The sequence below is a fragment of the Arachis ipaensis genome, chromosome B03 (assembly GCF_000816755.2).
Source record: "Arachis ipaensis cultivar K30076 chromosome B03, Araip1.1, whole genome shotgun sequence".
NCBI lineage: Eukaryota > Viridiplantae > Streptophyta > Magnoliopsida > Fabales > Fabaceae > Arachis > Arachis ipaensis.
This window is the reverse complement of record NC_029787.2, coordinates 21,767,871-21,781,698: the sequence shown is the minus strand read 5'-3', so window position 1 is coordinate 21,781,698 and position 13,828 is coordinate 21,767,871. Positions and strand designations below refer to the sequence as shown.

The 13,828-nt window shown below is 36.7% G+C and overlaps 1 pseudogene; it reads right to left on the bottom strand.

Moving 5' to 3' along the window:
- LOC107632624 overlaps positions 1-2,731 on the bottom strand; it is a 5,570-nt pseudogene extending 2,839 nt beyond the window's left edge.

The window sequence follows — 13,828 nt, the reverse complement described above, 5'->3', positions numbered from 1 at the left end:
TATTTAAACACATAAAAAATTTAAAAAAAAAATAAAAGATACCTTATAAAAACAAATTGAGAATAGTACATTGTTTAAAGGATGACAAAGTTATCATTACTCTTCTAGGTGTAGCATGCATGATCCACAACGGATAGGATGACATAAAACACATATAAAGAACACTCAAATTAAAATTCAATTGAAATTTTTCATTAACTAATTTTCATTGTATTTATTGTTTAACAAGAAATTATGGCAGAAACTACATGTAGAATTATGAAGATGTCTCTACATATCCGTCAAATATCTCATCAAATGAATGTCATTTGGATATTTTTATTATCAAGAAATTCTTTTATGCCAGGGCAAATGTTCTTGCACAGCTGTTGAAAATTCTAAAAACAAGCATTTATGAGTTAAATGAGCATAAAAAACACCAATTTCTCTATGTATACTGGAGAACCTTAAGTTAAATTATTTATCAAACAACACAATAGCATTGAGTGATTGAATACATTTTTTACAAAATTCATTGGCTTACTAGTTATAGTAAAGTTTTGTGATATGAATAAGATGATGACAGGAAACACCATGAATTTCTCATCATGCATGTTATAAAGATTAAGTAAATGATCCTCTAAATACCACTTAGATTAGAGAAGAGAATGATGAAGCTAGATAAATTATATTAGATAAATTACTTGCTAAAAAGAGAAACCCTCATACCTCACTTCTGAGAGCAGCGGCAACTGTCCCTCGATGTGTTGGATCAATAGATAGTAGAGTCTCTATGAGCTTCACAGCAGCACATAATCCTTAAATGTGTTTGCAATACATCTCCTATAATGGTGTGGAGACTTGAATACCATTGAAAGTGGCAACGACAATTTTAGCCAATAATCATCAGATGGGGAACCACAAAGTTTAAAAATCCGATGTATCTGCTCAACCTACATGAAAGAAGTACTAACCTTTAGTTACCTCTTATATACCATCAATAAGTCAATAACGTTGTACTTAAAATTAGGACTCACAGCCAACAATAGTAAATATGAATTTAAAAGCTAGGGTTGTACGTAAGAAAGTAGAGTTCACTAATATTTCAAAGAGGGTTAAAGTAATTCATTTTAATTAAATAAGATCGATTTCATAATGTAACAACACTAGGAAAATGCTTTTTCTTGGTAGTTCTATTGGTCATTTTAAAACTGTATGTATATGCAATTTTAATAGATATTAGTTTCTGAAATTGGTAGGCATGCCACAAAATATAAAGATATCGTATTAACTATTAACAAAGATAAATGTGCTAATGGAACAATCATAATAACCAAATGATGGACACTAGAACATTACACCTCTATTTTTCCTGGCAATATAGGTTTGCCACTATATAGTTCTAATATACAACCAGTGCTCCACAAATCCACAGCAACCCCATAATGATTTTCTCCAAGTAAAAGTTCTGGTGGTCTATACCAAAGAGTTACAACACGGCTTGTCAATGAAACACTATGATGGGGGTCAAAAAAACTTGTCAAACCAAAATCTGCAATCTTTAAGACATTATTATTGTCAATGAGAATATTTGATCCTTTTATATCACGATGGAGGACACCATGACTATGGCAATGATCCAATCCACTAAAAAGTTATTGCATGTAGCATTTTAGCTGACACAAAAAAGTATTGTTAGAAGTTTTTCTATCAAAAGTGATATAGAAATATAGTCAATAATCAAAGCTTTGAAAAAGGATAATACTTCCTATGTTCCTTCCTATGTTATTCAATACACGTATACATAAGGATCTCAATTTTAAGTAAAATAGAAGACAGAACGAAAAAAAAAAAACATGACTACCTGTGATTCAGAGAATTTAATGGCTGGATTTGATGCAAGTCCTTTAAGATCATATTCCATATACTCAAAAACAAGGTATAAGCTGTGGGATGTTTGTGATGTTATCAAGCTGTCCAACTTTATTATGTTTCGATGGTTGAGCCTACGCAGAATAAGGATTTTCCTTGCCATAAACTTAATGCTCTCATGGTTAAAACTGTCAAAATATACCTTCTTCAGTGCAACAATCTTTTGATTAGTTACATCACGTGCCTTATAAACAGTACTATAAGTTCCTTGCCCAATCTGCATAATAGAATGTCATTAAAAGATTCATTCAGTGCCATAGACTAATATCATCAATGATAAAAGCATTAATGTATAATTTATTTCGTAAGATTCAAAGTATACAATTTACAAAACCAATAACATTTTAACCATAATAGAAAAAGAAGGGTCTCTTTATCATGGTAGAATTAAAAAATGCTTTGTAAGAACCTTCATAAAATAGCATTAAGAATTACTTAATAGTTGAATCATAATGCCAACATAGACGGAAAAAGCAAAAAAAAAAGGGAATTAGCATCTTACTTTATGTAACCTTTCAAAAGTATTTGCGCTCCTTGGAATCCATCCTTTAATAGCTTCACCAGCAACAGAAGAAAGCCAATCCTTCCCAGTTTGATCATCATATGGCTGAATTGAATTATTGTCTTCCTTATCAATTGATGAAACTTTCACATCATAATCATCCAGTGACTTATCTGTAACCCGAACACCCCCAACCCTCTTCGAGGAATTCAAATGTGAAATATTTAGGTCTAATGTTCTGGTGCAACATGATAATTTGTTTGTGATCCATTCCCTACAGTCTTCTATGGTCGAACTCTTTGAACATGTACAACCCATGTTACAATAACAAAGTCTATATATAAAATTGATAAAATAATAACTAGGATTAACATCCACCAACTAATACTCCATCATTTTCCAACTGCAAACCAAAAAATATGAAGTCACAAATTAAATAAATTAATATTTTAATTTTATTCTAGATAAAATCAAAGTTAGAACTTTTTTCTTATGGGTATACAAACACTTTTTCCATCACAACACATACCATAAATCACAAATCCAAAAATCCTACAATTTTGGAGTCTAATTGAAGATTTTAATTTGACTCAATTAAATCAAACATATAATTCAAAACTCACACACCACGCCAGTAATAGTTAATTACCATAAAGGATAATACTTTTCATAAAGAAAAAAGTAAAATTTAATAAAGAAAAAAAATATTAGATAGCAACGACAACACCCAAAAAAAATTGGCCATCAAATTAGAAAATCAAAAATTGAAAACCAATTAATGAATAAAAAAGATACCTTGGATGGTAGGAACTTAGAATTAGGATTAAGATGTGGTTTAAGGATGGTATCAGTATCAGTATTGGTATCAGAAGCATAAATAATAGGTGTGAATTAAAGTTGAAAAATTTGTATTTGAAAAAATTAAAATAATAAAGAGAGAAAAGAGAAAAAGAATTTGATGATGAAGCATAAAACAACAACCTTATATGACTTTTATCAGCTATGTCTATACTCAATCAAAAGAAAGCACTTTTTTCTCTCTAGAATGAGTGGTGCTTTGGTCTGAGTAAATGAGTGAGAGTGATGACTTCATCTACAATGTTTTCGTTCTAACAAAGAACGATTGATGTTGAGTCTATGTTCAAAGTTCAAACTTCAAAGCAGGTCACCAAATTTTGTTGGGAAGATAAATATAATGTAAGGGTCACATTAAACGCATTTTTAATTGCATTTAATCTTTTTGACTAACTAGCAAATCGTTTATATTGTTCCTTTTTTTAACAAATTAATAGTTAATTAACTAATAAATGTCTAACAATAAACTTTCATGAAAATAATCAAGATAATAGATTATTGGTTTAATAAAAATTTTGAATTTCAATAATTTTTATAAATAATCAGTGGGTATTCGTTTAAAATTATATTCTTAAAAATATTATATTTTGGGTATTGTAAAAAAATAACTTATTTATTTAGATGAACCTGTAAGAACCGGATTTTTAAGTAAAATGCTTAGTTAGAATATAATAATAATTTAATTGTCCAGAATAGGTTCGAAAATATAGAAATATTTTTTTAAATTTAGTGGTGAGATTTAAGTTCAGTAGATTTTTCTGAGTGGAAAAATATAATTTCCTGCGAAAAATTGTGTAAAAATGCATACCAATAGATTAGTCGACAGTACCGGCTTAGGTCTATTTGGTACTGTATAGGAGTAATAAAAACTGTAGAAGATGATTAAGCTGTTTATTTCTAATTTTCTGCAAATCTGTGATACTGTGAAGACTAATAGGGTGAATCCTGATGTCTACAAGCTACTTCTCTTCCCATTTGTTGTAAAGGATAGAGCAAACAGTGGATTGACACTCAGCGCAAGGAGAGCTTGGACACTTGGGATAAAGTGGTCAACAGGTTTCTGACCAAGTTTTTTTCCTCCTCAGAAGCTGATTAAGCTGAGGACAGATGTTCAGACCTTCCGGCAGAAAGAGGGAGAGTTTCTCTATGAAGCTTGGGAAAGGTATAAGCAGATGCCAGGACGTGTCCTCCTGATATGTTCTCAAACTAGATTCAAGTGCAGATATTCTATGATGGAGTCTCTAAGATTTCCAAGATGTCTCTAGATAATTTTGCAGGAGGGTCACTCCACATGAAAAAGACTCCTGATGAGGCCATGGAACTGATTGAAATGGTTGCTAACAACCAGTATTTATATTCTTCTGAGAGGACCTCTGATAAGAAGGGAGTCATGGAGTTGGATACATTGGATGCTATGTCTCAGCAAATCAATGCTATTACACAACACTTGAGTGGAATGCAAGTCTCAGCCGTCAGTACTCAAGATGCTTCTTATGATATGAGTGGTGGCTTCCCTCAAGGTGAGACTTATGACTATGGCCAATTTACTCCTAAACAGGTTAATTTCATCAGCAACTCCTCCAGAAATCCTAATAATGATCCCTATTCGAAGACATTTAATCAGGGATGGAAGAATCATCCTAACTTTGGATGGAGAGACCAATCTCAGAGGTAATCAAACTTCAATAACTCTCAGAACGGTTTTAATCAGAAGAATTTCAATAATCGCCAATTTCAAGCCTCTCAGCCACAACAAGTTCCCACTCAATCTTAGAGCACTCCTAACTTAGCCTCTACAGTTGCAGAACTCTCCAAGAATACTCACAATTTTATGTAGGAGACCAGAGCTTCACTTCGAAACTTGGAGATACAAGTAGGCCAGTTGAGTAAGCAAATACCTGAGAGACCCCCTAACACTCTTCCTACTGACACAGTGCCTAATCCAAGAGAAGAGTACAAGGCCATCACAATAGTAAGTGAACCAGTGGTAGAGGAGGAAGTACAGGTTGCTGAAGGGTCAGAGAAACCAGAAAAGACTGAGGGTACCAAAGTACACGTCCAGAAGCTCCAAAAGGAGACCAAGGACGAGCAATTCTCACAGTTCTTAAAAGTTTTTAAAAAGTTGCAAATCAGTATTCCTTTTGTTAAGGTTCTGGAGCAAATGCCTCCCTGTGTTAAGTTCATGAAAAGCTTACTTTCTAAGAAGAGAACCTTAAGGGGAGATAAAACAGTGGTCCTGACTAAGGAATGCAGTGTAATAATTCAAAAAATTTGCCAAGAAAAATGCCGGATCCAGAGAACTTTCAGATTCTATGCACTATCGGAAGTATCACCTTTGATAAAGCCCTATGTGATCTTAGTGCAAGCATTAATTTAATGCCCTTATCTGTGATGAAGAAATTGCAAATTCAAGAGGCACAACCAACAAGGATAGCCTTACAAATGGCAGACAAGTCTCTGAAACAGACACATGAAATAGTGGAGAATGTCTTGGTCAAGGTTGAAGAACTTTTTCTCCTTTTAGATTTTTTGATCCTTGACATGAGAGAGGATGAAAGTGACTCTATAATCGTAGGAAGACCATTCCTGGCCACTGGGAGAGCTTTGATTGATGTAAAAAAAGGTGAATTGGTTCTAAGGATGCATGAAGATTACTTGGTGTTCAAGGTTTTTAAACCTTTACATCACTTTAGTGAAAGAAGTACTTGCATGAGGAGTGAGCCCAGTAATCCAAGTCTCCAAGGGTCCTTGATTGAAGCAAAGCAGAGTTCACATCTCAAACTTTCTTTGGTGAGAACCAATACAATTCCCCCTGACATCAAACCTAAGTTTGGTATTGGGTGTGTATCATCCACCAAGGAGGGAAGAGGTCCCAAGAAGAATGTACCCAACGATTGGAAGAACAAGAAGATCTCCATTGATGATTTCTCACCAGGAATGAAGGTGGTATTCACTAAAAGTCCAATTTTGCCTCATACAGTGAACATGATCCTCTTTCTTGAGCATATAAAGTTAATCCATGAGAGCACAGAAAAACGATTCACAATGAGAGGTGAAGAGCTAAGTCTCTATGACCATCCCTCTCTTTAGCAGAGCTGACTGTCAAGCTAGTGACGGTAAAGAAGCGCTTGTTGGGAGGCAACCCAACCTTGAGTATCCTTTGGTTTTTATTTTAGCTTGATTTTTATTTATTTATTTATGATTTTTATTCATATTTTTCCTGGGTTTTATGATGTTTGTGGTCATGCAAAGTGTTTAGAATAGGAACAAGAGAATCTGGAAGAAGAATAGAACACCCTAGAGGGGATTTCCATTCAGGTGCTCTGGCGCTAAATGCCAGGCTAGGTATTTAGCGCTGAGGAGCACGCAAAACAAGGGAGTTTGGCGTCGTTTGGGGCACTAAACGCCAGGCTAGGCATTTAGCTTCTGGGTTGGCAAGAAGAGGCTGGCGTTAAATGTCAGAGAGAGCGTTTAACACCCACGAGGGCACAATTCTCAAGGCAACCTATGCCTCATAAGGCGCTAAATTCCAACTGGACATTTAGCGCCAAGGCTCATCCTCAAGATAAAAAAAAAAGAAGAGAAGCCAATTCTAGCGTTAAATACCAGAGGTGGCGTTTAATGCCCAAAATGGCATGAGCATTCAAGCGTTGGGGCACTAAACGCTGGAGCTGGCGTTTAGCACCAGCAATGTAGTGCTGAATTTGAAGAAATAGAGTTAAACGTGGAGAACGGTAAAATCAATAGGTCCCACCCTATTTGATCGTTCCATTCACACTCCCCCACTCCCTCTCTCCTGCTACCCACATTTTCATCCCCATTCCATCCCACATTCACCAACCACACCTCCCATCATCCTATCATATCCCATCAATCCCATTATCTCTCTCGCTCCTTCCATTCCCCAACAGTCAATCACTCTTCCCCACTCCCCTATTTAATTTCAATTCACTAACTCTTCCTTATTTACCCATTGTGATCATAGACCCTCCCCATTCCCATCTTTATAAACCCCACTCTTTCATCCTTTTACCTCACCACACACATACCATTTTCACTTACTTCCTTCCTCCTTCCATTTTCACCACAACATATTCAACTTCCCCCTTTCTTCTAGTCCCTTTCTTAACCGAAGCTACACCCCTCTCTTCTTATATAAATTTCTTATTTTACCTCAAACCGAAGCCTCCCTTCTTAAACCGAACCCCCTCCCTTTCTCTCTTCCTCTTTCTTTTCCCTTCATACATCTGCTTTCATTCTACATTTCCACTACTTCTTTCGCTCCATTATTTCTATTTCACTTTGCTCGTAGACAAGCAAAAATTTAAGTTTAGTGTTGGGGCACTCCGTTTCTTGATTTCTATCATCCTATACATGGCACCCAAAATCGGTAAATCCTCTTCAAGGAAGAAAAAGGAAAAGGCTCCTGCATCCGGTCCATAAGATTTTATCCGGTTTTTTTTCCAAGCCCCACGAGGATCACTTCAATGAAATTGTGATAAAAAAGAAAGTGATCCCGGAGGACTGCTTTGATCTGCAGCCGGATGAATACCCGGAGATCCGGGAACAGATTCTAAGGAGGGGTTGGCAAGTTCTATGCAACCCCGTGACTGATGTGAGTGTGCTTATGGTCAGAGAATTCTACACCAATGCTTAGGTGACTTACAAGCATGTCAAGGGTGTGAACCCAGACCCGAAGAACTGGCACACTATGATCTGAGAAAAGATTATGGAGTTTGGTCCAGAGAGGGTGAGAGAGATACTACAGCTACCACCATCCGGAGATGACTCTCACTTTTACACTCAGAGGGTCAATACTGACCAGAGACTAGACCAGGTTCTCACTGACATATGCCTCTCCGGAGCACAATGGAGGAGGGACGCTAGAGGTTAGCCATACCAGCTAGACAGGCACGATCTGAGGCCAGTTGCTCGAGGATGGTTGGAGTTCATTCAGCGCTCCATCATTCCTACGAGTAACTGGTCCGAGGTTATTCTTGAATGAGTCGTGATGATTCACTGCATCATGCTCAGTAATGAGGTGGAGGTGCATCGGGTGATCCCTCAAGAGTTATACAGCATAGCAACGAAGGCCTCCACCTCTGCTAGATTGGCCTTCCCCCACCTCATCTTCTGCCTGTGTGAGGTCGCCCAAGTCCGCATTGATGGATATACCCCTATTGATGTTGATTGACCGATTACTAAGACGGGTATGGAGTACACCAAGGACCTTGGGTGAGCACCACTTCAAGAGCAAGTTCTCCCTCCTCAGCAGAAGCAGCCTAATATGCCTCAGGAATTTTATTTTCCTCCTCGTGATTGCTGGGATCAACTGACTACATCTATTGGGGAGCTGATATCTTCTGTTGATCAGTTGAGGCTGGAGCATCAAGACCACTCAGCTAGTGGAGGAGTAGAAGAGTCAGGAGAGAGACTTGGATGAGCTGAAGCACTGGAGAGGATTCCCAGGAGGGAGTAGCACCCACCAGGACTGAGGTGGTTGAGTTTTATTTTCTGCTATTTTATTTATTTTCTGTTTTTCTCTTTAAAGCTTTTGCATGATCATTAGTAGTATTTTATTGCTTTCTAGTTTAGTGATTTATTTTGATATTTTATGTTTATTTTGAAAAATGTCTCATGTATTGCTCACTGAACTTGAAAAATTAAAAGAAAAAAGAAAAGAAGTAGTAAAATGTATGAGACTTGAGTTATATATTATGAATTATTCTGGTTACCTTAATGTGGTGGTATTATCTATGATTCTGAATGTATGAACTGAACAGTGCATATTTGATATTGAAGTTAAAAAAATATTGATTCCTGAGGTACAGGAAGTTAGAGAAGTATTATGGATTCACTAACTTGAGTAAGACATTGGTCCTTGAAGCAAAACAAACAGCAAAAAGAAAAATAAAAAGCAAGGTCCAAGGCTCTGAACATCAATGGTTAGGAAAGTCAAACATGATTAAAAGCTCAAAGAGCTGTTTTTCTAACTATATGCTTGTGGTGTGAATGTGTCAAGTAACTCTTAAGATAGAGCACTAAGAGTCGAGACCAAGTGCAATTATAGAGTATGCCAAAGGCTCTGAGCACCACTGACTGGAAGAAATTAAAAGAAAAATTAGACTTCAAAGAGCTCTCTAGTTAAGCGCTTGTGATTTTTTGTCTCAAGCTAAGCTTGAAACAAAAATACTTAGAGTCACGGCTAGGCTCAAGGTGCAAAGCACCAAAAGAAAAGAAAGAAAAAGCTGTGTTCAAGGATCAATTAGAGCTTAAGAAAGAAAAGAATCCATAATATCATCCGAGTTCTAGTTCTGAAGGATATCAATATTTCTGAGCTTCAAAGGATAGTGAGATGCCAAACCTATTCAGAATCACAGTGCCATCAACCCCACTCAGTAATTGGACAAGAGCTTAAATGAACACTCAAGTCATAAGCATTTTCTCTTCTCAGTCCTATACTATTTTTAGTTGCTTGAGGACAAGCAATAGTTCAAGTTTGGTGTTGTGATGCGTGAGCATCTTTCCCCAATTTTCTGTTTATTGTAAGTTAGAATTTATGGAGTTTAATTCTATTTTAGTGTTAAAATCCTCTTTGGATGCTACTTTGAGTTGTTTTGGTGTTTTAATTATTTCAGGTGAAGTTCGGATCAATTTCGCAGAGTTTGTGAGCAAGAAAAGAAAAGAATTGGAAGCTGTCCGCATTTAGCTCTAGGAACTCAGAATTGAAAGGGAGCTTCCTGCCCACAAGGGCATTAAACGCTGCAACTGGCGTTTAGCGCCAGCAATCCGGATCACATTCTCACTAATGGATCATCTTTAATTGGATTTAACTTTTAATTGTTCTATTTTATTTTATTTTAGTTATTTTTAATTACAAATAAAATCTTTTAGGTTTAGAATTTATTATTTTATTTTAGTTTGAAATCAAATTATGTTACATATAAAAGAGAAAAGATTCCTCCATCGGGGGATCTTCTCTCTTCTACACTTTCACATTTTCTGAACCCTAGTTTTCTCTCGAAAGCATGAGCCACTAAACATCCTTGATTAAGGTTAGGAGCTCTATTTATTTTCATGGATTAAGACTATTATTATTCTATTTTAATTAATGTATTGATTAAGTTTCAAGGATTACTTTCGTTCTTCGTCTTATAAATCTGGGTAGATCGAAAGAATAACCCTTATTCTATATGCGTTCTTGTGATTCGTGACAGAGTTATCTCGCTTGAGCACTAGCTTGAAAGTAAATTCCTCCTAAATTGCTAATTACTGAGACTTAAGGGGATATGTGACATATAATCATCTTATATCTGGGTAATTAGGGTTTTTGTGGCCAATAAACTAGAATTGAACCTAACCCTCTAATTGAAATTAAGTGACCAAGACATTGGCGATTAACTGGGTTAGAGGAGACTAAATCATTAAGACATTAGGGTTTAGTCACTGACTATTTGCCATTAAATAAATCTTGTATGATTAAAATAGTTGGTAAGAAAACTTAATTCGGAAAAGTAAATAACTCTGAAACCATAACTGCCTTCTCTAATATATTCTACACCAAATCCACTGTTTGTTTTTTTATTCTCTGAATCATTGTTTAATGCGATTTATAACTCTCAAATACAACTTTCTGCTTGCCTGACTAAGTGAATCATTCAACTATTGTTGCTCAGTCCATCAATCCTCGCGGAATCGACCCTCACTCACCTGAGGTATTACTTAGTACAACCCAGTGCACTTGTCTGTTAGTTTGTGGATCAAGCAATTCCGCATCACTTCTCATATCTCATCTCTGCCAACCTCCGCCACCGCCGTTCCTACAAACGCCACTGCCGCTGCTGCTGCAAACCCCTGCCGCTTCCGCTTCTGCCACCACTGCAACTCCACCTCTGTTCTCTATTTTTCACTTGGTATGCATTCAAGGTTTTTTGTTTGAACTGTGTTTCTTTCAAATTCTGTTACTTCAAGTTAATTAATTAGTTAGTAGAGTTTAGCTAGTTTAATTTTTTGATTTAGTGGACTTAGGTGGTTAGGATAGGTTAGATTAGGCTCTAAGATTGCTGGAAAGTGTTGAATTATTGAGCTATTTGATGATTCACCATCCTGAATTGTTTGGAAATTTCTTGACTGTATTGATGAGTCGCTATTTTACTGTTGATTTTGTTGAATTTTGATATTAGAATTATTTGGATAATTTTGATTGCGTTCATTCACTGCGTTAAGGTCGTTTTTGCTGAAAATTTGCTGTTGGACTTGTCTATATTATGCTTCGTTGTTACTTGTTGTGACTGGACATAACTTGATTAATCCTTGTTTTGAAATTGTCGCTTGTTAATTCCTAATTGAGTGCATCAATTTTGTATTAATTTTGCATACAATTTTCCATCTTCATCACATTTGTGAGTGATTTTTGCTTCCAATGTATGTTGACATGTGGAATCTGGCCACAAAATTGCTATTTTGAATGTGTATCTGTTGCATTGTATCTTCAGTTTCATGCAATAGCAGTAATTGCTGTGCAATGCCAATTTGGAAAACTTAAAGGAAAAGAATCATAGAATATATGAAGTGCAAAGATTTCTTGGACATTTTATGTCTACTCTTGATGCTATTGGTCTTGTAGTGTATGCTTTATAATTCTATCAATGTAATTAGCTTTAGATACATGGAAGCATACTCCTCTTGAGGGGACTATGATTTGGATTGTTGTAAAGGTGTGCTAATTTGAAAGAAGAGTGTAAGATGGGCCAGAGTTTTTGGAATTAGTGTGTCTTAGTTTGTAGTTTATTATTGTTAATAGAGTTCTCATACCATTAATCTGCTATTATGCTTTCTTGTGGTGTGATACATGTGTTGTCTACTTACCTGTTTTCTATTTGTTTGGTGATAATAGACAATCATTTGGAACGTGAAAGTATTTACCTATGTGGGTCTCATCATCTTAGTAAAGGACTCTCATTCGTTTTTCAATGGATTATGGTGGGTATGGTTGAGAAAGGTTAATAGATATTTGATTGTGATGGAACCCTTGAAGGATGGAGAAATCCGAATTTTATGGGAGACTCTATCAAAATTTTTATAAGTTTTTTAGTGAACTTTGAATCAATTGTTTAATTGTGTATTGACTGATGCTATGGATTGAGATTGATTTGAATTTGTGTTAATAATAATATATCCCGATTACTGTTAGTAATATATTCGCTGTGCAGACATGACGATAGGTAGAGGAGGTAGGTCAAGTGGGTCACATGATTCATATAGGATGCGGAGCATTATCTCATGATTCGGAAGATATACGACCACTGGGCAAACAAACGACTTCAACAGATGATGAGCGACGTTCGTCGGGGGTGCGACCACCTAACATCGTGGATCCGTTCAACCATCAAGAAGGAACTGGAGACTTATTTTGCTAATTATGAGGGGTTCAAGCATCGCCGTCTAAAGAACGTCATTAATAGGGCTTCGCCCAGGTCGTCGAAGTATACGGGTGAGTTGGCGACCTTCATGAAGACGAAGAGCAGACTCGTAGATTTTTTGTCATTGTTTAATATTTTAGTAGTTACTTGAATTAGTTGTTTAATTTGTTCATTTATTTTATTGGTTGATATATTAATTTGTAGTCTAAGTCATTGGACCGTGAGACGACACTAGCGGAGACCTTCAAGTATATCCATACTTTGAAGGCCAACAAGGAGGAATTTGCTGACGAGCGGTCAACGGCCTATTATGTGAGTTTAAATTAATCCTAAGTTTCAAATTTATTTGGTTTTAAGTCATTTATTTAACTGTTATCCTAAGCACGACGTGTGTTACACAAGAGGAGTACACTCAGAGGTTGGAGGCCGCGACCTAGCAATCAGCCGCCTAGTTGGGACGACGAAGCTGACTCCGAGACCTCAGTGGTAGATCCTGATAGGGTTTGGCGTGAGACTGCCGCTGAAACCCATAAGAATCACCACTTCGGGTTGGGATCGTTCTTCGCCAATGGCCTCCGCTCCTCCGCATTGGTGGCTTTCTCTGCCTCTGCCTCTTCCACCAGCCCTGCCGATCCCCATAAAGTTGTCGACTTAAGGGAGGAGGTGCAGAAGCTGACGCAAGAGCTTCACTAGCAAGCGGAGTAGTCTGAGCAAAGGTACAACGACCTTCTTGCACGCATGGAAGGAGCCGTTGCCATCAATTTGGACCTGATGAGAAGCTGGAGCAGCTCGATCGGTTATGAGAGCAAATGGAGCAGTACAACCAGCAAATGCACTCTGGAGGCAGCGGCATTGCTAGTTCCAGCGGTAACGCTGTTGCTGGGGCTCCTATGTCAACACCTTCACTGCCGCCTCAGCAGGGCGACGACGACGACGACGATTATCGGGATCTGTAACGGTTAGGGTTTTAATTTTTTTTTTGTTTGTCTACTTCGTTATATTCTATTTCTGTAACATTTTATTGTATTCAGACCATTTATTTTTAATAAAATAATTTGTTGATTTCTACTAATAGATTTCTGCAAATAATTTTGTTAACAAGAGTTCTAATTCAACTACTATTTGTGGTTTAACTGTG